The 22,983-nt window shown below is 42.4% G+C and overlaps 1 protein-coding gene across 6 annotated transcripts in view; it reads left to right on the top strand.

The window, feature by feature from the left end:
* atxn1a (ataxin 1a) overlaps positions 1 to 22,983 on the top strand; it is a 309,041-nt gene that overhangs the window by 33,553 nt on the left and 252,505 nt on the right. For 2 of the 6 annotated variants that reach the window (XM_059945542.1, XM_059945538.1), the window contains exon 2: positions 6,839 to 6,924. The exons of the other annotated variants lie outside the window; for them this stretch is intronic. The gene's annotated coding sequence lies outside the window, so the exon portion shown is untranslated. The remainder of the gene's footprint in view (positions 1 to 6,838; positions 6,925 to 22,983) is intronic. 6 annotated transcript variants of the gene reach the window in all.

Raw genomic sequence — 22,983 nt, 5'->3', positions numbered from 1 at the left:
TCTGTAACGTCCCTCAATTCTCCATATTCTCTGGTCTCCACCTGGTCTGGGCTTCTGTACACTTCTTCAGTTTTAATCAGCATCATGGAGAGCTTTCCTGAGTTTTCCCTTCCTCAAAGATGCTCCTGAAAACCTTCTTCTTCAACTAGACACTTTGAATTTTGCTCCAGCACCTGCAGTCTCTTGTGTTTTGATTAAATTGTGTAGTTCATTGTCAAATTTTGCATATTCAGCTTCTGTGAACCTTCAGATCATTTTTCTCTTTGTAAAGGTACTGTAACAGCCAGTTATCACTTTTGATAGTTTCATCACTGCTATTTCTGCTGGGGGCCCACAACAGATATTGGCCATTAAGCCCTTTAGGTTTGTGTGTTAATAGTAACGGGGGTTGCTATTAACACTAAGGTTGATTTATTATTTTTACCGTCATATGCAGAGTGAAAACCTTTTCTTTTGCATGCTATTCATCAGATCTTGTCATATACCAAGGCACTGAGAAGAAAATGCAAAATGTAGCCTGCAGTTATAGAGAGAATGCGGAGCAGGCAAACAAAGAAAGTGCAAAAGCCAAGATGAGGGAGAGTAGGAGATCAAGAGTTCATCTTTTAACATACGAAAGGTCCATTCATGTGTCTGGAAACAATGGAATAGATTTGCCAGGGTTGGCAATGAGCTTGCAGACGTTTCATCACCAGTCGAGGTGATATCCTTGGTGCGTAGTTGCTGATGTTTCTCTCTGGGTGTCCTAAACAATGGAATAGAATTTGTCCTTGAATCTGGTGGAACATGCTCTACTGCCCAACAGGTGAGGGGAGAACAGAGAGAATGACTGGTGGGACGGCATCTGGTTGCTTTCCTGAGGCTATGGAAAGCTTAGACAAAGTCAGTGGAAAGGAAGTTAGTTTTCTCTAGAGTGGGACTCAAACTCAGCTCTCTCACAAGAAGCCAAGAACTCTACCACTAGATTATACCTAAAGTTGGCGCTAATGGATCCAGAGATTTTAAATTTACCATTTGATCTTTCTTTTCCATTGGCACATAATGGCACTAAAGAAGTTGATTTTGATTTCCATGCTATGAACATCCAAACTACAAATTGTATGTAATTTGTAGGATTAATAGAGAGAATGACACTAGTTCAGTGATTCATTTTTTAATCGCACTGCAGGTGTCTGTGAAACAGTGATGGTAATGCTAGAAATTAAATTACAGTGGGCTGTTGGAGGAGTGATGTTTCACACAGTGAAGGGTATAAAATTAGATAAGTTTTCCATAGAAACATGAAAATGATTCTCCTTCTATAGATGAACCTTACTGTTTTTTTAACTTTTATTTGTTGTCAAAAGGGTTTAGATCTGAATAAACTGTACAGCAATTAAATATATTCTAAGTACATTAACGTATTTAGAAATTTAATATATTTATTTTAAAGAGATGAGAAGACTTTTCCAGGTTTTTAGCTAGCATCTCCTTATGGTGACCAGATTTACATTCATTGAGCTAATTATGTTTCTTCTCAGTTACTGTTCTTACTAAACAATCATTATTTTAAGTTGATTTTGAAGTCCAGTTGTTTAGTAAAGTGTGAATGACCAGCTATATGTGTCTATGAGACTGGTATGCCTGGCAATCTCAATTTAGTTCCTAATAAACTTAGTCCAAAACCACTGCTGAGCCCATCTTCAACTTGCCCAAAGTTAAAGGCAGTTGGTTGAGGAAAGAAACCATCACTCTAGGGTAGATGAAGGGTCTCGGCCCGAAATGTCGACTGTACTGTTTTCCGTAGATGCTGCCTGGCTTGCTGAGCACCAGCGTTTTGTGTGTGTTGCTTGGATTTCCAGCATCTGCAGATTTTCTCTTGCTAGTGATTCGAGGGTAGTAGTGCTTTACAACATTTGGAATGTATACCTTTACCTCACTATCATAATTTACATAATAAATAACTGGGACCTCTTGAAGCCATTAAAGGTGAAAAGTAGAACACCATAATTTGTGATGGTCAACTCATGACAAAGTCTAATTCCAAAAGGAAACAAAAAATGTGATCTTTTACAGACAATGAATGTTTGCAATGATTGTCTCAGAATTGCTGGCACTGATATTATTGGTGGATCTAGAGATCTGTCATGAGAAATATGGAGCAGCACATAATTTCCACTTGCCTATGACACCTTTCCAAGCTACTATATGGAGAAGGTATGGCACTGCTTTGTTGAAATTATGTGTTGAACTCTTTAAGTTAATTATTATGGAGAAAATAAATGTTTTGAATCCCAGGTAAATTGCCATTGCTGTTATGTATCCAGTTGACATCTACCAATTGAACTAGTCTTGCCTATGCCCACCTCTTAGAAACATAGAATACCTACAGCACAATACAGGCCCTTCGCCCCACAAAGTTATGCCGAACATGTCCCTACCTTAGACATTACTAAGCCCTCTGTTTTACTAAGCTCCATGTACCTGTCTAAAAGCCTCTTAAAAGACTCTATCATATCGGCCTCCACCACCATTGCTAGCAGCCCATTCCACGCACTCACCACTCTCTAACTAAAAAACTTACCCCTGACATCACCTCCGTACCTACTCCCCAGCACCTTTAACCTGTGTCCTCTTGTGGCAACTATTTCAGCCCTGGGAAAAAGCCTCTGACTATTCACATAATCAATGCCTCTCATCCTCCTTCGCTCCAAGGAGAAAAGGCCAAGTTCGCTCAACCTATTCTCATAAGGCATGCTCCCCAATCCAGGCAACATCCTTGTAAATCTCCTCTGCACCTTCCACATCCTTCCTGTAGTGAGGCGACCAGAACTGAGCACAGTACTCCAAGTGGGGCCCGAACAGCATCCTATAAAGCTGCAACATTACTTCTTGGCTCCTAAATTCAATTCCATGATTGACGAAGGCCAATGTACCATACGCCTTCTTAATCACAGAGTCAATCTGCTCAACAGCTTTGAGCGTCCTAAGGACTCGGACCCCAAGATCTCTCTGATCCTTCACACTGCCAAGAGTCTTACCATTAATACTATATTCTGCCATCATTTTGGCCTACCAAAATAAACTACTTCACATTTATCTGGGTTGAACTCCATCTGCCACTTCTCAGCCCAGTTTTGCATCCCGCTGTAACATCTGACAGCCCTCCACACTATCCACAACACCTCCAACCTTTGTGTCATCAGCAAACTTACTAACCCATCCCTCCACTTCCTCATCCATGTCATTTATAAAAATCTCGAAGAGTAAGGGTCCCAGAATAAATCCCTGAGGCACTCCACTGGTGATTGACCTCCATGCAGAATATGACCTGTCTACAACCACTTTTTGCCTTCTGTGGGCAAGCCAGTTCTGGATCCACAAAGCTTTGTCCCCTTGGATCCCATGCCTCCTCACTTTCTCAATAAGCCCTGCATGGGGTACCTTATCAAATGCCTTGATGAAATCCATATACACTACATCTACTGCTCTTCCTTCATCAATGTGTTTAGTTACGTCCTCAAAAAATTCAATCAGGCTTGTAAGGTACGACCTTCCCTTGACAAAGCCATGCTGACTACACCTAATCATTTTATACCCCTCCAAATGTTCATATATCCTGCTTCTCAGGAACTTCTCCATGAACTACCAACCACTGAGGTAAGACTCACTGGTCTATAATTTCCTGGGCTATCTCTACTCCCTTTCTTGAATAAGGGAACAACATCTGTAACCCTCCAATCTTCTGGAACGTCCCCTGTCCCCACTGATGATGCAAAGATCATTGCTAGAGGCTCAGCAATCTCCTCCCTCACCTCCCACAGTAGCCTGGGGTACATTTCGTCCAGTCCTGGTAACAAATATAACTTGTATATTATATGTTATTGTACATATATATAAACAAATTAAAAGCAGTTTAAGCAAAAAAAAACAAAATATTGGGAATGCTGGAAATATGAACCAAGTATGAGAAGTGTACAGCAGGTCAGGCAGTATCTGTGGAGAGAGAAACAGTTATCACATTTTAGGCCAACGGTCTTCCGTTAGGTCTGTTTTTGCCGAAATGCAAAGGCATAAAGATATAAGTGCTCCAGCAGAGTGAGACCAGGATTGCCTATAGCTCTGGATTATGTGGCAAACATCACATCAACCAGCTTGATGTGGATTGGGCTTCCCAGTAAGTCAGGCTGTATGAGAGTGGCTGGTTTCCTTCTATATAGGGCAAATATGAGCCAAGAGGTTTCTAAGACAACCAACAGCATTATGGTCTGTTTTGCTAACTCCTTCTCTTCTAGTAATTTCAAGTTCTCAATCTCGTAGGATTTGAACTGCAATGTCTGTCTGTAAATGTAAGCCTCAGACATGTTCAATGAGTCCTCTGGATTACTATGCCAACTTGATGTGTCTGACCTTTTGTAGTAGTAGAACACAAAGAAACAAACTACCTGTCTCTTCAAGCCTGTCCATGATGCAATTTGATCATGTGTAGTCTACCCTGGAGCTCAACTCTTCCCCAATGCCAGATCTCCACAGCCCCAATCCCCACTTTCAAAAATATATCACATACACTTTAAATGTTCCAGCCTCCACATCTTTCTGGGACGGGGTATTCCAGAGTCTTATCTCACTCTGCGAGAAGAAATTTAAGTGATTAGCTTCTTAATTTATAAACATGTCTCCTCATTCAGAAATTTCCCTCAAATGAAAATATCTCAGCATCTACCCTGTTAAGACCTGTTAGATTCTTACTTGCTTCAAATGATCACTCCCCAGTCTTCTCAACTGCAATAAATATTGACAATACTGTTAAGGCTCTCATTATAGGGCAATCTTTTTATTTCAGGAACTAGCTTGGTGAATCTCCTATATAGTAATGCTACTATATAGTTAGGTAAGGAACCAAAATTGTGTGTAGTACTCCCAATATGGCTTCACTGATTCCCTATAGATCAGTATCAAAGCTTCCCTTTTTTTAAACTCTAGAGACTTTGCAGGAAAGATCAAGAGGAAGGTGTGGTAAATAGTGATTAGCAATAACTTAATATTACTTACTGGACCTGAAACAAACTATGTATTATATATTGGCCTCAGTTTATAAGAATGCTCTGATTGTACAAACAGTGGTATTTTCACAAACTTTAACACCTTTTATTTTCTGATTTGAGCTTTGAGTTTCTCTCTCTCCCCAGAGTTGCAAACACTAATTTGGCCCTCTTCTACACTTCCTGGTCTAAGGATTATGGTTGTCAATAGACATGGCAGAATATTAGTTGATCTTTTCACTCCACTATTCTGGCTAGTTCATATAAAATGCTTTCAGGCTTTCATCTGCTGCAACTGTTCAGTGTTCTGAGATCATTCTCAAATGTAAAGAAAACACCCAGTTACAAGCTGTCTACCATAAGATCTCACATTAAACCTTTTTCCTTTTCTCCTTCACTCTGTCCTCCTGTAAGTGTAAGATGCTCATGGAACTTTGGTTACCAAGACTAAATAGCTGCCTCTGCTACTTTCTTCCCTTCTCCTGTCCACCACACTGCCATGGACTTTGGTTCTAATTGTGCTTCATGTATTTGTGTAATTTGTGTTTAAGTTTTTCTTCTGAATGTTGTGTCTCTAATGTTATGTGTCCTTGAAGCTCCTGCAAATAAGTTTTTCGTTGCACTTGTACATAAGACAATAAACTCAACTTGACCTAACTTGAGCCAAATGTCTAAAATCCTCCTCTGCACTGATCTGAACCTTCATTTTTCATCAGTTTCTATCTCCTCTGGAAACTCATCCTCTTCATGAGACCACCACCTGTTCCCCAAACCTCTGAAATTTACTTCCCAAATCTCTTCTCCCATCTACCCCTACTTACTTTAAGACTTGCCTCTTTGACCAGACTTTGGTCATCTGCCCTTCTATATCCTTATCTGGCTTGGAACCAAATTTTGTTTGATAATGTTCCTGTGAAATGCCTTGAGATATTTCAACATTAAAGATGGTATATAAATAGACAATGTTGTTGGGTCTTGGATGTCTTTTAGGCCTTCCAAAGGTCACTAATGCAGTGGAGATTCTGCTTGATGCCAGCAGCTTGTTGCTGATTGGAACAGTCTGTTTACCTCTTCTGATGCTTTGTGTCTGTGTCCTGTTGACGAGGTGCTTTTATAGTCTGTAATGTGTATGTACTCAGAATGTTCTATGAAGGGCATAGGGTTAGCTAATATTTTAAAGCTATAGATGCTATATAAGGGTCAAAACATTACAGCTACTCACAACAGACGTGAACCAGGAAAGAAAGTCAGCTTTTCTGGAAGAGTTTTGGAATGTTTTAGCTTATTAGCAGATTTTGCTAATAACCTAATTTTGGGTTTAAGCACTTCCTTTCTTCCATGTCTGCCTCACCCCACTTGTCCTCTTTTAAAATAAAGATATTTGTTTTTTTTATTGTTACTTCCTGGTTTCTTGGCAAGGGCAGAGATAAATCCAAATTCTATGCCCCATTAATTTCGCCCCATGCCCCATTGTATACTTCGCCATTCATTTCAAGTATGGTGTATCCTTGAGTTAGATTACAATAGTGTAGTGGTTAACTTTACAGTACCAGTGATCACTAATTGTGGTTCAGTTACTGCTGCTATCTGAAAGGGGTTTGTACAGCACGTTCTCCTATGAACTTCTGGGATTCCTCTGGGTGCTCTGGTTTCCTCCCACATTCCAACCTCGTATGGTTAGGGTTAGTGAGTTGTGGACATGCTTTGTTGAATGCATGGCAACACTTGGGGGGTGACCCCAGCATATCCTCAGACTGTGTTGGTTATTGACAGAAAACAATGCATTTCACTGTAAGTTTCAATTTCTCAACACACAGGTGACAAATAAAGCTAATTTGATTCAATCTAAGCCCGTTCCACCAAAGGATTGGGTCTGCAACCAGCTGTTCAAGTGACTGCCCCGGTAAGGAAATCACCAGTGTCTGTAATCATTGAGTAATTTTTAGAGACACAGAAAACCTACAAAACAGCACAATATAGGCCCTTCAGCCCACAATGCTGTGCTATACGTGCTTACTTCAGAAATTACCTAGGATTATCCATAGCCCTCTATTTTTCTAAGCTCCATGTACCTATCCAGGAGTCTCTTAAAAGACCTTATCATATCCGCTTCCACCACCGTTGCCGGCAGCCCATTCCACGCACTCACCACTCTCTACATAAAAAACTTACCCGGCAACTTATCCAACTTGATGCTTTCCAAAAGCTCCAGCACATCCTCTTTCTTAATGTCTATATGCTCATGCTTTTCAATCCACTGCAAGTCAAAGTTACAATCGCCAAGATCCTTTTCCGTAGTGAATACTGAAGCAAAGTACTCATTAAATACCTCTGCTATCTCCTCCAGTTCCATACACACTTTTCCACTGTCACACTTGATTGGTCCTATTCTCTCACATCTTATCCTCTTGCTCCTGTAGAATGCCTTGGGGTTTTCCTTAATCTTGCCCACCAAGGCCTTCTCATGGCCCCTTCTGGCTCTCCTAATTTCATTCTTAAGCTCCTTCCTGCTAGCCTTATAATCTTCTAGATCTCTATCATTACCTAGATTTTTGAATCATTTGTAAACTTTTCTTCTTGACTAGATTTTCAACAGCCTTCGTACACCACGGTTCCTGTACCCTACCATTCTTTCCCTGTCTCATTGGAACGTACCTATGCAGAACACCATGCAAGTATCCCTGGAACATTTGCCACATTTCTGCCGTACATTTCCTTGTATCTCCCACCATGACAGCCCTGTTATTATTACACCTTTCCAGAATCTGTGTCGCTATCTGCTCCTTGATGTCTCTGTTACTATTGGGTGGTCTATAAAAAAACACCCAGTAGAGTTATTGACTCTTTCCTGTTTCTAACTTCCACCCACAGAGACTCAGTAGACAATCCCTTCATGACTTCCTCCTTTTCTGCAGCCGTGACACTATCTCTGATCAGCAGTGCCACATCCCCACCTCTTTTGTCTCCCTCCTTGTCCTTTCTGAAACATCTTAAGCCTGGCACTCTTAAGTAGCCATTCCTGCCCCTGAGCCATCCAAATCTCAGTAATGGCTCCATAATGAGCCATCCATCTCGGTAATGGCATCACAGCTCCAAGTACTGATCCAGGCTCTAAGCTCACCCGCTTTGTTCATGATGCTCCTTACATTAAAATAGACACGTCTCAAACCATCAGTGTGAGCATATTCCTTCCCTATCACCTGCCTATCCTCCCTCTATTTGTGAGCCCTCCACCTCTTCAGTTCGGTTCCCACCCCTCCAACTATCTATTTTAAACTGTCCGCAATAGCCTTAGCAAACCTCTCCACCAGGATATTGGCCCCCCTCAGATTCAAGTGCAACCCATCCTTTTTGTACAGGTCACACCTGTCCCAAAAGAGGTCCCAATGATCCAGAAATCTGAATCCCTTCCCCTGCTCCAATCCCTCAGCCATGCATTCATCCCCCACCTCACTCTATTCCTATACTCAGTGTCACGTGGCACAGGCTGTAATTCCAAGATTACTACCTTTGAGGTCTTACTTCTCAACTTCCTTCCTAACTCCCTGTAGTCTTTTCAGGACCTCCTCCCTTTTCCTGCCTATGTCATTGGTACCAATATGTACCATGACCTCTGGCTGTTCACCATCCCACTTCAGGATATCGTGGACATCCTGGACCCTGGCACCTGGAATGCAAACTACCATCTGTGTTTCTTTCCTGCCTCTGCAGAATCACCTGTCTGTCACCCTAACTATAGAGTCCCCTATTACTGTTGCTTTCCTTTCCCTACCCTTCTGAACCACAGGGCCATACTCTGTGTCAGAGGCTGTTGCTTCTCCCAGGTAGGCTGTTCCCCCCCCCCCCCAACTGTACTCAAACAGGAGTACTTATTGTTAAGGGGGACAGCCATAGGGGTACTCTCTAGTATCTGACTCTTGCCCTTCCTTCTCCTGACTGTGACCTACTAATCTGTTTCCCGAGGCCCCGGTGTGACTACTTGCCTCTCTATCTATTGCTCCTCTCTATCATCTTCTCACTCTCCCTGACCAGATGAACGTCATTGAGCTGCAGCACAATGCACCTGGCACAGATGTGGGAGGCTGGGAGTCTCCCGGACATCCCACATCTGACACTCAGTACAGAACACCGGCCTCACGGACATACTTCCTGTTTCTATTCCTCACAGGTAACTTACCTTGTCTCAACCCATTATCGCCTAAGCTTTGTTGAGCCAAAGCCCTACCACTCTGCCTCGGATCACTCTGTCGATGACCGCTCTGCTAGGTAGTGTCTCCCTTTTATGCCTCAACCTTCCCTGCTATTTAACTCACGGTTGGTGCTCCGGTTATAGCTGCTGATGGGTCACGTACAATGGAATAACGCTCTCTAAGCTCCCTTTTCAAATAAACGCTGCTGACCTGCGAGAAATTCCTCTTGGTAATGCTCTGTTGACGCCACTAATAGACCATGTACCTATTTTAGTGGTTGTGTTATATTCTGTAACTTCAAAATATTGAAATAATCCAAAGACAGACATGGGAAATAATCATAGGCATAGTCCGAAATACAGGACTAGCTTTTTTTTTCTCTCTCTCTGCCCATCACCCTGCCTGTTCTCCATCCCCCTCTAGTGCTCCCCCCCCCCTTTCTCCCCAGGCCTCCCGTCCCATGATCCTTTCCCTTCTCCAGCTCTATCACTTTCGCCAATCACCTTTCCAGCTGTTGGCTTCATCCCACCCCCTCTGGTCTTCTCCTATCATTTTGCATTTCCTCCTCCCCCCACTACTTTCAAATCTCTTAGTATCTGTCTCTTCAGTTAGTCCTGACGAAGGGCCTCGGTCCGAAACGTCGACAGTGCTTCTCCTTATAGATGCTGCCTGGCCTGCTGGGTTCCACCAGCATTTTGTCTGTTATATATATCACAGATGTCCATGAAACAAGAGACCCCATGGAATGAATGACAGAACATCAAAGCCCAGAAGCCTAACCCTCATTCACACAAAGCATCAACCCCCCCCCTCCCCACCACCCATTTGTGCCAGCAGAAGCATAGCCCCCCCACCCCTCCAACAGGCAAGCATCAGCAAAAGCCCCCTAAGAGGCCTTGATTCAGGGTCCATCTGAACTACAGTCCATAACCCAACAGTCTGTTTCTCAAGCAGATTCTCTGTCCAGCGAGGGAGAGGGGGGGTTACTCCTGGAACAACGAAAGCAGGAGTAAGCCAATTGGCCCATTGGTTTCCTGCTGGCCCTCAGAAAATGGTCCCAAGCAGCAATATCATCCATCTTCTCATTTCCCTCTATCTCTACAATTCATTCTCTTTTAAGTAAGCATGAAATATTAACCAGTGAAAGGCTAAATTTGCATCAATACACAGAGTGATCAGGTCTGGAATGCACTGCCTGGGGTCTGGAATGCACTGCCTCGGAAGGTAGTGGAGGCCAATTCTCTGGATGCTTTCAAGAAGGAGCTAGATAGGTATCTTATGGATAAGGGAATCAAGGGATATGGGGACAAGGCAGGAACCGGGTATTGATAGTAATTGATCAGCCATGATCTCAAAATGGCAGTGCAGGCTCGAAGGGCCGAACGGTCTACTTCTGCACCTATTGTCTATTGAAATGGAAAAGTGTAATGGGTGTATAATTCCCGAAGGTAAATGGAGGTTGTATTTGTGGAGAGGATGATGGGCTCTTCCTGCAGGGGAACTTTGTTATTATCGAGAGGTCTTGTCATACAAGGTTACCAAATTGAAATGGCTTTGCGGCAGAACCTCATGCCAGGCTTACTTCTGAGCGATCTGAGTCTGACAGATCCAATCAGTCTTGTCTGACAAAACACACACAAAATGCTGGTGGAACACAGCAGGTCAGGCAGCATCTATAAGGAGAAGCCCTGTCGACATTTCGTGCCAAGACCTTTCGTCAGTGCTTCTCCTTATAGATGCTGCCTGGCCTGCTGTGTTCCACCAGCATTTTGTGTGTGTTGTTTGCATTTCCAGCATCTGCAGATTTCCTCGTGTTTGACAAAACTAAGTTTAAAGCAGAATTTATTGCAGTGTTTTTGTTTCAATAGTGCATCACTAAATCATGTTAACTGGAGTTACAATTTTATTCATATTACATGAAAAGACTTGTTAAGAAAGTATTCACTTTGTCTTGAATCTCAACAGAATTAGGGAGTGAAAGGAAATGAGCTAATCAAAGGTGCAAACATATGGCTCACATTTCTGCAAAGTACACACTAACTGGCAGTGTGAAAAGGTGAAACAGCAACAGTTGTGTGTGTAAGGTGTTAGAAAGGTATCCTTTGGTGCAGATTAGTTCCTAGAAAATAGACCCATTTATGCATCGACTTCTGTGTACGAGATGTATTTTACATGTGTGAGATTGAATGGCCATCCTTGCAGGTTGGTTACTGACCAGAAAGAAATGGTCTTGGCCCACTTCATCTCAGTGTGCTTGATTTCTGCCTGATGTTCATCTGAAGAGATCATTCAGAGCACAATATGTTTTTCTCACAGAAATTAACCAATAAAGGTACAACTGACAACCTGTGTTGTTCATTCATGGCAGAACAAGGAAGAAACCCCACTGCAACTGTCTTAGGCCCAGCCATCTTCAGCGGCTTAACACACGACCTTCCTTCAATCATGAGTTCAGAAGTAGGGATGTCTGCTGATGATTGCACAATCTTTGGCAGTATTCATGACTCCTCAGATAATGGAGTGCAAATCCAAATGCAGCAAGACCTGGACAATATTCATGTTTGGGCTGCAGGTGGCAGGTAACATTCATGGTACGCAAGTGCCGGGTAATAATGATTATCCAGCAATCAGCACCCTGATAGAGAATGGTATTTACCATTGCTGAACCCTGACCTCCCAGTATCAATATCCGGGGTGGGGGGAGTTACCATTGACCAGAAGCTGAACTGCAGTAGCCATGTACACAATGCCACAAGGACAGGTCAGAGACTAGGAACTCACCTTCCTATTCCCTAAAGCTTGTCTACCGTCTTCAAGACTCAAGTCAAGAGTGTGATGGAACACTTTCCACTTGCCTGCAGAGTGCAGCTTCAATAACACTCAATCTCAAACAAAAAAGACATAACAGCTCATTTGATAGGGACCCCATCCTCAACCACTCACTCACTCCACCACCAATGCACTGCAGCAGCAGTTTGTACCATCCGCGGGGGTAACAAAAATTCATCAGGACTCCTTTGACAGCTCCTTCCAAACCTATGAGCTCCACCTCTACCAACTAAAAGTACAAGGGTAGCAAATGCACAGGAACACCATCACTTGGAAGTTGCCCTCAAACCTTATAATAAGGCCATAAGATATAGGAACAGAATTAGATCACTTGGCCCATTGAGTCCACTCTGTTGTTTTGTCATGGCTGATCCATTTTCCCTCTCAGCCCTGATTTCCTGCCTTCTCCCAAAATACCATCCTGACCTGCAAATGTATCACTGTTCCTCTGCTGTCACAGTGTCAGATTCCTGGGACTTTCCCCAAAAGCATTGTAGATCTACTCACATCTCAAGGACTGCAGTAGTAGCTCACCAACACCTCCGCGAGGGTAATTTGAGGTGTGAAGCCCCTGTTCCTTGAATGAGTAACAAACTATAGCAAAGAGACACATCCCTTCTTTATGGCATTAAACAGGTGTTGTAGACAGTCTTAGTGTCTAGTTGGGTGACCCATAAATAAAAGCAGAAGAGTGATAAAAATAATGAGGTGTCCAGATGTCAAGATAATTCTTTCTCTACATGTTTCCAGGCAAGTCTCTGAAAGCTAGAATGGAGGTGTTGGCAGGCAGTTAAAGAGATGAAATGATTGACATTTATTGCTTGGGGACTTGACAACATGAGTAAAGATGTCTTATTATAATTAGGGGTTTGGTGAGATTGCACCTGGATTATTGTGTACACATTTTGGCCTCCTTGAACAGAAAGGGATGTGCTTACCTTAGAACTAATGCAATGAAGGCTCCAGAAAAGGCAGATTTTTCTCTCTGCGAGGATTCTCTTTTGACTAGGCCTCAGTTCTCTGGAGCTTAGAACATCAAACAGAATGGGCCCTTTGGCCCAGAAATTATTTTATTTTCATTTTTATTTGAAGAGATACCGGGTGGAATAGACTCTTCCAGCCCTCTGAGCCACACCACAGAGCAATCGCCGACACCCACGATTTAACTTAACCTAATCACAGTGACCAGTTTATCTATCCAGTATATCTCTGGACTGTAGGAGGAAACTGGAGCACCCGGAGTACCCAGAGTGCATAGAGATATTCCTTAGGGGATGCTGGGATTGAACTGTGAACTCTGGTGCACCCCCCCCCAGCTGTAATAGTGTTGCACTAACCACTGCTCTACCATTGCGCCTAGTGTTGACCAAACTAGTTAAACTAGTAACTGTATGTCTAACTAAACTGTTCCCTTCTGCCTATGCACTGCTTATCTAAGAGCCTCTTAAAACCTTATATTGTATTTGCTGCTACTACTGCCCCAGCAGTGAATTCCAGACATGTACCATTTTTGGTACAAAAGTTGTATCCCACACATCTCCATGGAACTTACCTCTTCTCACCTTAAAAACATGATGTCTAGTGTGAGACATTTCAACTGTAGGAAAAGAGGTACTGGCTGATCATTCTATAGATGCTTATTATAATCTGATAAAGTTTGATCAGGTCTCTCCTCAGCTCTGCCACTCCAGAGGAAACAACCCAAGCTCGTCCTACCTCTCTTTATAATACGCGCCCTCTAATCCAGACAGCATCCTGCTAAGCCTCCTTTGCACTCTCTGAATGGCCTAACTGAGAAGTACCAGACTTTCAGAGAACAGATACAGGGAAGGTATTTTACTTGGCTAAGGAGTCTGAAAACCAGGCTCACAGTTTACATTCAGGAGTGACAGGAATAGAAATTGCTTAACTCAGAGGGAGTGAATCTTTTGCATTGTATAGTCTGGCGGTCAGTAGAGACTGATCTCATTCAGAGGTCGATTGATCTCTGGGTATTTGTAAATGGAGAAGGTGCAGAAAACTGGTGTTTGGGATGGTCTGTGAAGCAGGTATGGGGTACTAAATGATCCCCTGGTTTTATTTATTATAAGAATGTAAAGAAAAACCATCCAATCTCAAATTGTGCCCAGTCCTCTGGTTCCCATTGAAGCTGCAACACTATATATTGAGTTGCCTTGCTGTCAGTTAGTTTTGGATCAGTCCCTTCCATCCTTCTCTGTCGAAAGTCTGGCAGTTGGAGAAAGAAAAAAAAAATAGGGAGGTCAAGCAGACTGAAAGTTTTTGTCGGTTAAAGACAGACCAAATCGGGGAATTTTTCATAGACTTCTAGGGTCAGGATACAGTCTCGGCCACAGAGATACAAATCCAGGTGGATGCCAGCCAGCATGTACAAGGTCACACTAATGTCAAAACAAGTCATACCAGGAAATACTAAACATGTTAGTCACAACCAAGCAGTTGATTTGTCTGCCTGAGGATTTATCTGTGGAAAGATAGACAAAATATTTCTTGGTCAAAGTATATCCATTCTGTGCAGAAGAAGCATATTTCTGTTTTCCATATGATCATAAGAGGGAATTAAAAAATAGGATGAATAGGCCATCCCACTTTTCAAAAGGATCGGGGCCGATCTCCTCTGTGCTCGTTCCTCAAAGCCTTAATTTCCTTGATTGACATATGTCAGTTTTGAAGTCTTCCACACTTCTGTAATGACCAGCTTGGCTCACTGTGTCAAAACATCGTGAGTTCAAGTCCCGTTGAGAAATTTACTGGAGTACAAACAGAATATTGCACCATTCCAATGTCACTTCAGGCACGATTTTAAACAAATGGCCTGTGTAGGTAGATAGAGAAAAAGGATTTCAGTGCAGTATTTGAAGAGAAGCAAGGAGCTTCCCTAACTAAACTTACTTCCTGAGGTTGAGGTATCCAAGAACTGACTGACTGGTTATTTGTTTCAGTTGCTGTGTTTGCCAACAGATCAACAGTAACCACAACTCAGGAGTGGTTATTTCATTTCAAGGTGCTTTGTGTGCTTTGAGAAGTGACACAATGCTAGCTACATTAATATAAATTATTTCCAAATACGAATGTGTCCAACTAGGTGGTGTTCTCTCTCTCCTATATGATAGCCTCTCAATCACTTTGTGGAGCATTGTTTCTGTAAAATGAGGCATTGTTGCTTTGTAAGAGAACATTTTGAATTGATTAAAGATTAGCTTTATTTGTTACATGTACATTGAAGTGTACAGTGAAATACATCATTCAGATCAAGCCAGTAAGGATTGTGCTGGGTGCTTGTGTCTCAAATCAAGCCAGTGAGGATTGTGTCCACTAGGTCACCATGCTTCTGATGCCAACGTAGCATGCCCACGACTCACTAACCCTAACTGTAGGTCTTTGGGGTATAGGAGGAAACCGTTATGGTCACGGAAAGAATATACAAACTCCTGTGGGTACTGATGTGAATCGGAATCTGAATCAGGTTTAATATCACCAGCATATGTCATGACATTTGTCTTTGTGGTAGCAGTACAATGCAATAGAGGGAAAAAGTTGCAAATTACAGTAAATAGTGTAAAAATAGAAATAAAAAAGTAGTGAGGTTCATGGGTTCAATGTCCATTCAGAAATTGGATGGCAGAGGGGAAGAAGCTGTTCACAATTCACTGACTGAGTGCCTTCGGTACCTCCCTCCTGATGGTAGCAATGAGAACAAGACATGACCTGGGTGATGGGGGTCCTTAATGATGGACGCTGCCTTTTTGAGGCATTGCTCCTTGAAGATGGATACTGTAGAAGCTTGTGCCGATGGTGGATCTGACTGAGTTTACCGCTCCCTGCAGCTTATTTTGATCTTGCGCAGTAGCCCCCCCAACCCCCCATACCAGACGGTGATGCAGCCAGTTAGAATGCTCTCCATGGTACATCTGTAGAAATTTGCAAGTGTCTTTGGTGACATACCAAATTTCCTCAAACTCTGAGTGAGGTTATATATCAGTGATATATATATATATATATATAACTGGATGGCTCTGTAAAGTGATACACCAACCATTTTACTACCTTGCTGCCCTGGTACAATTAACATAAAGAAAGATGTCCCTATTGTGTTTATTGTATTTACTATTAATAGATTATATTATTTGAATAGAAAGATGTCATAGATTTACATTTAAAGTTAGTGGGACCAAATAGAGAATTTGGGGTGTTAATTCACCAGCATCTTGGCCCTTTCTTCCCGCACAACCCTTGATTCTGTCAGCATGGTGAGGACGAGAAATTTGGCAGCCTCATTGTGGATGGTATTTGCAAAGTTCTGGAAAAGGATGTAGTGGTCCTTGTTGAGGTTTGCTCCCAAGCAGCTGCATAAGGAGGGGGGGGGGCTCTCCAAACCATGGGCTGTCCCCACGGGCAGATACTGACATAAACACCAAGTGTTGCTGGTGTTTGTCAACTTGATGAAAGAAATACTTTGATCTGTCTGGAAGTTGTTGGTCTTCCAGTACCATAATATGTCCACAAAGCAGGGGTTCCCAACCCGGGGTGCACAGACCCCTCTGTTAATGGTTGGGGTCCGTGGCGTAAGAAAGGTTGGGAAGCCCTGCCCTAAGAGGATGCTGCTGAGTGATGGGCTCAGGAGCACATTACTGATTTGTTTAGTTTTATTTAGAGATAGAGTTCAGTAACAGGCCCTTCCAGCCCAATGAACCCATGTCACCCTGTTACATCCAATTAACTCATGTATGTCTTTGGAATGTGGGAGGAAACCAGAGCTCCTGGAGGAAACCCACACAGTCACGGGAAGAGCATAGAAACCCCTTTGCAAACAGCAATGGGAAAGGTACCCGTTAGTCTCAGACACTATGAAGCTTTACTCTGACTGCTACGGTGTGGTGCTGCCCTTACATGTGAGGGATGTGCCAGAGCTCTGTGCAGCCAATACAAAGTCTCCTGGGGAAGGGCTACAGTTTAAAGTTCTGCTGAGGAGGAGATGGGTCCTGTATAACAGCCAGACATGAGGGATGTGATGTTAAAAGAGGCCATGATTGCCATTGGTGCTTTATACATAGAATTAATTTGATGGCACTCCGAATGCCTATATCTAACCTGTTGGGAGTAATGATCCAATAATACAACGACTGTTTAGACGGGACAATGCTATGCATGTCTAGCAACAAACAATCTGCTGGAGGTCGGGCAGCATCTGTGGGGTGGGGGAGGGGATTGGTACATAGAATATAGTAACCTACAGACCCTTTGGCCCACAATGTTGTGCCGACCATGTAACCTACTCTAGAAACTGCCTAGAATTACCCTAAACACAAAGTACACTGCAGATGCTGGGGTCAAAGCAACATGTACAACAAGCTGGAGGAACTCAGCAGGTCAGGCAGCATCCGTAGAAACGAGCTGGTGTTGCTAGAATTACCCTACCGTCTAATCCTCTATTTTTCTAAGTTCGTAAAAGACCCTATTGTATCCGCCTCCACCACTGTCGTCGGCAGTGCACCCACCACTCTGTGGGTGAAAATTAGAGTTTTAAAGTTGTGTAGGTTGGTTCAAGATCTGAATGTTTGAAGGGAATTCCTCGAACCTCGAAGTGTGTGTATATACTGGTGGAAAATACACAGCTTATTGAATGTAAAGAAAACCACGTGGTGTATTGTTGAATATATTTTCATGAATAAAGTTCAGTTTTGAAATTTAAAAAGAAGACTCTGGATTATGTCAGCTTCAGTAAAACAGAGATTCAGGTGGAGAATCAAACTGGCAGCTGACACAAAGCTGTCCAGTAGTGTTTCCAGTGAAGAAGAAATTCTATCCCCTATTTCCGCATAACGCAAATTCGAGTTACGGAGTAACAGATTCCGAAGTTGCATGTGGACCTTGATTGGTGACAGAGTTGTACGTGTCCTGACGGGTACCTCCTATAATGGGGAAGCCTGAATATAGTCAAGGGATATTTCAGGTTCCTTGTACCGAAATGAATTGTGCACCAAATACTTTCTAATTTTAACAGCGCTGTGAACGGCACAGTGCAGTCCAGGAGTTGTAAGCTATCAGTCTCTATTAAATCCTATTAAAAATGCTGAAAGGAGTTTCTCTGGCAAAACTTGGCACACTTTGCAGCTGGTGATAAGTTTAAATGCATGCTGAGTGAAATGTTAGAACCTGAAGACTTGGCTCCATTTTTTCATTATTACTTGTTTTTGGGCATTGTCGTGTTTCAATGTTCCGACCGCTCCTACCTTATATTCTTGTTTTTCTGGAGTAGATTTTTAGTTTCCGTAGCGCCTAAGGCTGTGATTAGAACCATTTAGTGTTGATAGTTTAACACTACAGCCACCCGTGCAGACTGAAGGAAGTGCTGTATGCAGTCAAGGTACAGTCAAACGCTAATTATATAGAAAGCTTGGTATTGATTGAAATGAGGATAGTGTGGTAGATTAATATACTACACAAGGTAGTTACAATCTGTTTCACTGTTAAGATAATACTATTTATTCCACTGCTGTATGTTTAATCTTTTGGGCTGATTTTTTACAAAACAGGATTTGTGTAATTCTGCGATGCTGTCAGTCAGAAAGTTCAATTAGTTCGATGTTTTTAATATCATTGCCGATACAGTTGCGTTATTGTTCTGTTCAACCTGAAACGATGGAGTGGCCGGAGGAGGTGGTGGTAGTGAAATTTCAACCTCTCAGTTATTAATTGCCTGGATGAAGCCTTGTTAATTGTACAAGTAAACAAACCAATGGTGTTAGTACTGGCATTTGGATAGTTCCTGAAGCATGTTGACAAGACATGCAGTGAATTGTTTATAGGATATATTTTACATAGGTAAACATTGTAGGTCACCGTTCTACACAGTAAGATCTATAAAATAGAAAACAGAGTGTATCTGTTTCTGAAAAAGTTTGTTGAGAAATGATGGTTAGCCTGGGAATTTAGGAAGTGCCTGACTGTTGTTATAGAGATGATGAATAGCTAATTCCTGAAAGAGGCTCCAGAATCCAGCGTCTTTTTGATCCAGAAGAGTACACGATCATGAGATTCAAACCAACACCTTCTACCATGGAGGGGAAGAGCTCCGAGTACTTGGGCCAAGGTGATGGTTGCCATAAGGAGAAACTTTCCAAGCTCCCAAAGCACTGGGATATTGTTGGTATTCTTTGTGAGCAACATGCCCAGTATGTTCAGATATGCGCTTGCATCTGGTATGGTCCAGACAGGGGCTTGGGTCTCAGAAAACAAAACGTTTTAAACTCAATAATAAGATGCTCAAATTGTAATGCTCTGAAGTTTTGGTTGGCATTCTGCCTAAATCGGGTCTTGTTTTTGGACACTTCCACCATTATCTTCCTCTATAAAGAATGATATTTGAAACACAACTTTAAATTAACCTGAAATGTTATGTTACAGGCTGACAAATATGTATGTGAAAGTTTTTACTGACAGTCATTTTAAAAGTAATTTTTTTGTTTATAATCTTTAATCGCTGCTTAGTGAACCACATGATAAAGCCAATCCAGATAAGTTGAGTAGTTGGCATCAAGGAATGCTTTGTTTCTTGCAACCAAACAACACAGTGTGAACTTTGAGCTCTGCCATCTCACCAGAAATACTGTACAAGCACTGAGCAACTGTGCACATGAGCCTGTCAGGATTATCAGTCTTTGCTATGCATAACCTGCAATCACACAGCCTCCAATACCACATCACACCCTGCAACACTCCTTTGCAAGCTCTCATTTTTGCCAGGTTAGTTGCTAATTGTAATAACTTTAATTAGCAGCAGATCTGTTTCAAGTAGTTTTGTCAAATAATTGGCAGTCAGCAAGCAAAACTAGACTCTTATTTGCATATTTTGTAGCTGTGTCTAACCTGCAGGTACATTTGCAGGTGCATAGTTTGTGTTAGTGAGCCCTGATTTGCTGCTTCAAGCCTTGAATTCACAGCTAAAAATAAATAATCCCAAAGCATAGAGAAACGAAACCCACTGCACACAGAAAGGAAGAGCGAAGCAACAGCAAATTGCCAGCCAGCAGTGCCTAGGCATTATGGGTATTGCTTCAGGACAAAAATAGTATTAGTGATGTAACAGCAGCTAGAGTACTCCATGTCTGTGTGAAAGCAAAAGGAACACAACTGGAGATTAACTGTTTGAATATTTATTCTTGTTTTTTTCTCTCTTGGGGAAAACATTTACACAGAGGATGGAAGTTGGAAATATTAACAAGTAGCACAATGTGGTTATGTGTCTCATGTTAACTCCATTAAACCTGGTACTACATTTTCTGTTTTTTGTCCCAGTCATGTGCGCAAAAGCTGCAGTGTGAATGTAGCAATTTCAAGAGTCGTTTTGTTAGTCGTTTTGGGGAAAACTACCCAATGGACTCTACAAATATTATAAGGAAACCTGGTCTTAACTGGGTTGCAGGAGGACTGAAGTTCAATCCTACTTTTGATAGATTCTTTTTAACTGCTTATTTCGAGTGGTCACTGCTTTCCCCGTAGACCCACTTGATGGATTCTACGGCATTATCTCCACATCTACTCCCCCATCTCTTCCATTCTGTGATCCAGCAATACCAGGACTGTTTTGTTACTACCCAGAATTGTCCTTCTATTCCACCACCCGCTCTCCCATTCCACGGCAAACTCCTCTCTTGTCTGCCCACCCAACCCCCATCCAATAATCATCTCTTCTCCACAGTTGCATTTCTTCCATATCTCAGCCATTGTGCTTTCTCTCTGTTGTCCATGAAGTGTAGGGATCCAGGTTGGGCTAGATCACTGTAATGTGGCTTTGTCTACTTCTGGCTGAGGACTCATCTTCTGGACCAAAGCAAGTGGTTCTTGTCTCTGTACTGAGAATAGCATGAGGGTTTGGTCACACTGATCAGGGTTGGGGTGGGGGGGGTGGCACAGAGGCGGGAGCATCAGACCGAGACCATCTTATGAGCAGAAGGGATTTTAGTTGAGGTGCATGAGATACAAGGGGGGAGGGTTGATAGGAATATCTCATCAGTTTCACTGATTTCTGCAGACTATTCAATGTCTAATCCTGTGCAATTGGGAATCCTCTCCTCCAGATGATTAGTCTATAGGCATGATAATTACCTGTTACCTTCTCCTACGGGGGAGAGGACGGATATTGGTGAGTGCGTTCAACTGCGTGTAAAGGTTACTCATGTTGGAATGGATGGAACTGTATGGAACGTGTGAGCATTGGAGTGGTGATGAGTGTGTAACCATTATACTGAAGTTGTTGGAGATTCAGGTATTTGGCCCTTCCTCTGTGATCTTGACTGCATTTGTGAGGTTGTAAAGCTGTCGCCTGAGTGGCGGCTGCCTTTCTTTTGTTCGGTTGCTCTGTACCAGAAAGGGGAGAGCCTGCTGCTGCGTCTGGGCCTGGAGAGTATTGTCTAGGATTTTTTCTGCATTTTGGATGTGGACTTTGGACTGTAGACTCTAATTTTCAGTTTTATAGTTTATATATTCTGTGTTTTTCACCTGATCTTCTCAATTTATTTTTGTGCATGAGGAGGGACTTGGGAGCCAAGATGCCTGATCTGTTTTGTTTGTTTTTTTGTGCAGGGAGGAGTGGGGGGGTCAATGTGCTTGCTTCATTTTTGTTTGTTGTGTGGCGAGGGGGATTTGAGGGTTAATGTGTCTGATATGTTTTACTCTGTTTTTGTGTGGGGTGGGGGGATTTGAGGGTTAACGTGCCTGATCCGCTTTGCTCACTTTTTGTGTGGGGAGTTGGGGGGGTGATTTGGGGGTTGATGTGCCTGTTCTGGTTTTGTTCTTTTTTTGTGTGGGGAGGTGGCATTTTGGGGTTGATGATTGTGCTGCCTTTCCTTTCTTTTTCTTTCTTGGCTTTGTGGCTAACTGGAAAACTGAAGAATTTCAGAGTTGTATACTTTGATAATAAATTAACCTATGAACCAAGAGGATGGTATTCCCAGCATTCACCTTCTTCTATTCCCTCATCATTTAACTTCTTGGTCTCCTTGTCAAAGGTGAGGAACTCATTCATGCTCTTTGCATCCAAGATATTCTGGTTAACTCAACTGAAACAGGGTACCTACTCCCTGATCAGCCCTGCCACCTTCTACAGCAGCAAAAACTTCACAATGACGGAGAGTGGTGCTTAGATGCAGTACACATCTCCCCTTTAAGAGCAGCAAGCCCAGAATGTTGGTTGGTTTCAGCCAGTGAAAGAATGTGTGAAATGATTTGTGTTGAATTTGCATGGATGAAGAAAAACATCATGATTCACAGCTTTCCACAAGTGCACAGATGGAAAGCGTGCAACGACACAACCCGAGCCACTGCAATGTGAAGGTGCAGGGCCATTTTAGACCAAGCTGTAACAAAATTTTCAGCTATTGCGTGGAGTTGACTGCTCACGTGTTAGTGGGACCAAATAATGTGGAAATACTGTCAGATATTCAGATTTAAAGCAGAGAGATGACACCTTTTAGATGTTCTAAAGTACAAAACATCCAATATTTTGAAGTGCAGGCACTTTAGTTATGAGTGGCCCAAAACAACAAATGATATTAATGACATTTATTCTACATTATGTAGCATTGATTGAAAGCTATAACAGTAATTGTGGTCAGAATGGATGCCTGCACTTTGTAAGTGAAACCTACAGTGCCTATAAAAAGTGTTCACTCCCTCCCCCCGCCAGAAGTTTTCATGTTTTACAACATTGAACCACAGTGGATTTAATTTGGCTTCTTTGACACTGATAAACAGAAAAAGAATCTTTCGTGTCAAAGTGAAAACAGACGTCATCAAAGTGATCTAAATTAATTACAAGTATAAAACACAAGATAATTGTTCGCTTAAGTATTCACCCTCTTCAAGTCAGTATTTAGTAAATGCACCTTTGGCAGCAATTATGGCCTTGAGTCTGTGTGGATAGG

This window comes from Hypanus sabinus, chromosome 20, assembly GCF_030144855.1.
Source record: "Hypanus sabinus isolate sHypSab1 chromosome 20, sHypSab1.hap1, whole genome shotgun sequence".
In the NCBI taxonomy this organism is placed as follows: domain Eukaryota; kingdom Metazoa; phylum Chordata; class Chondrichthyes; order Myliobatiformes; family Dasyatidae; genus Hypanus; species Hypanus sabinus.
Note: the sequence above shows the minus strand (reverse complement) of the source record. Positions and strands in the feature narration are given on the sequence as shown.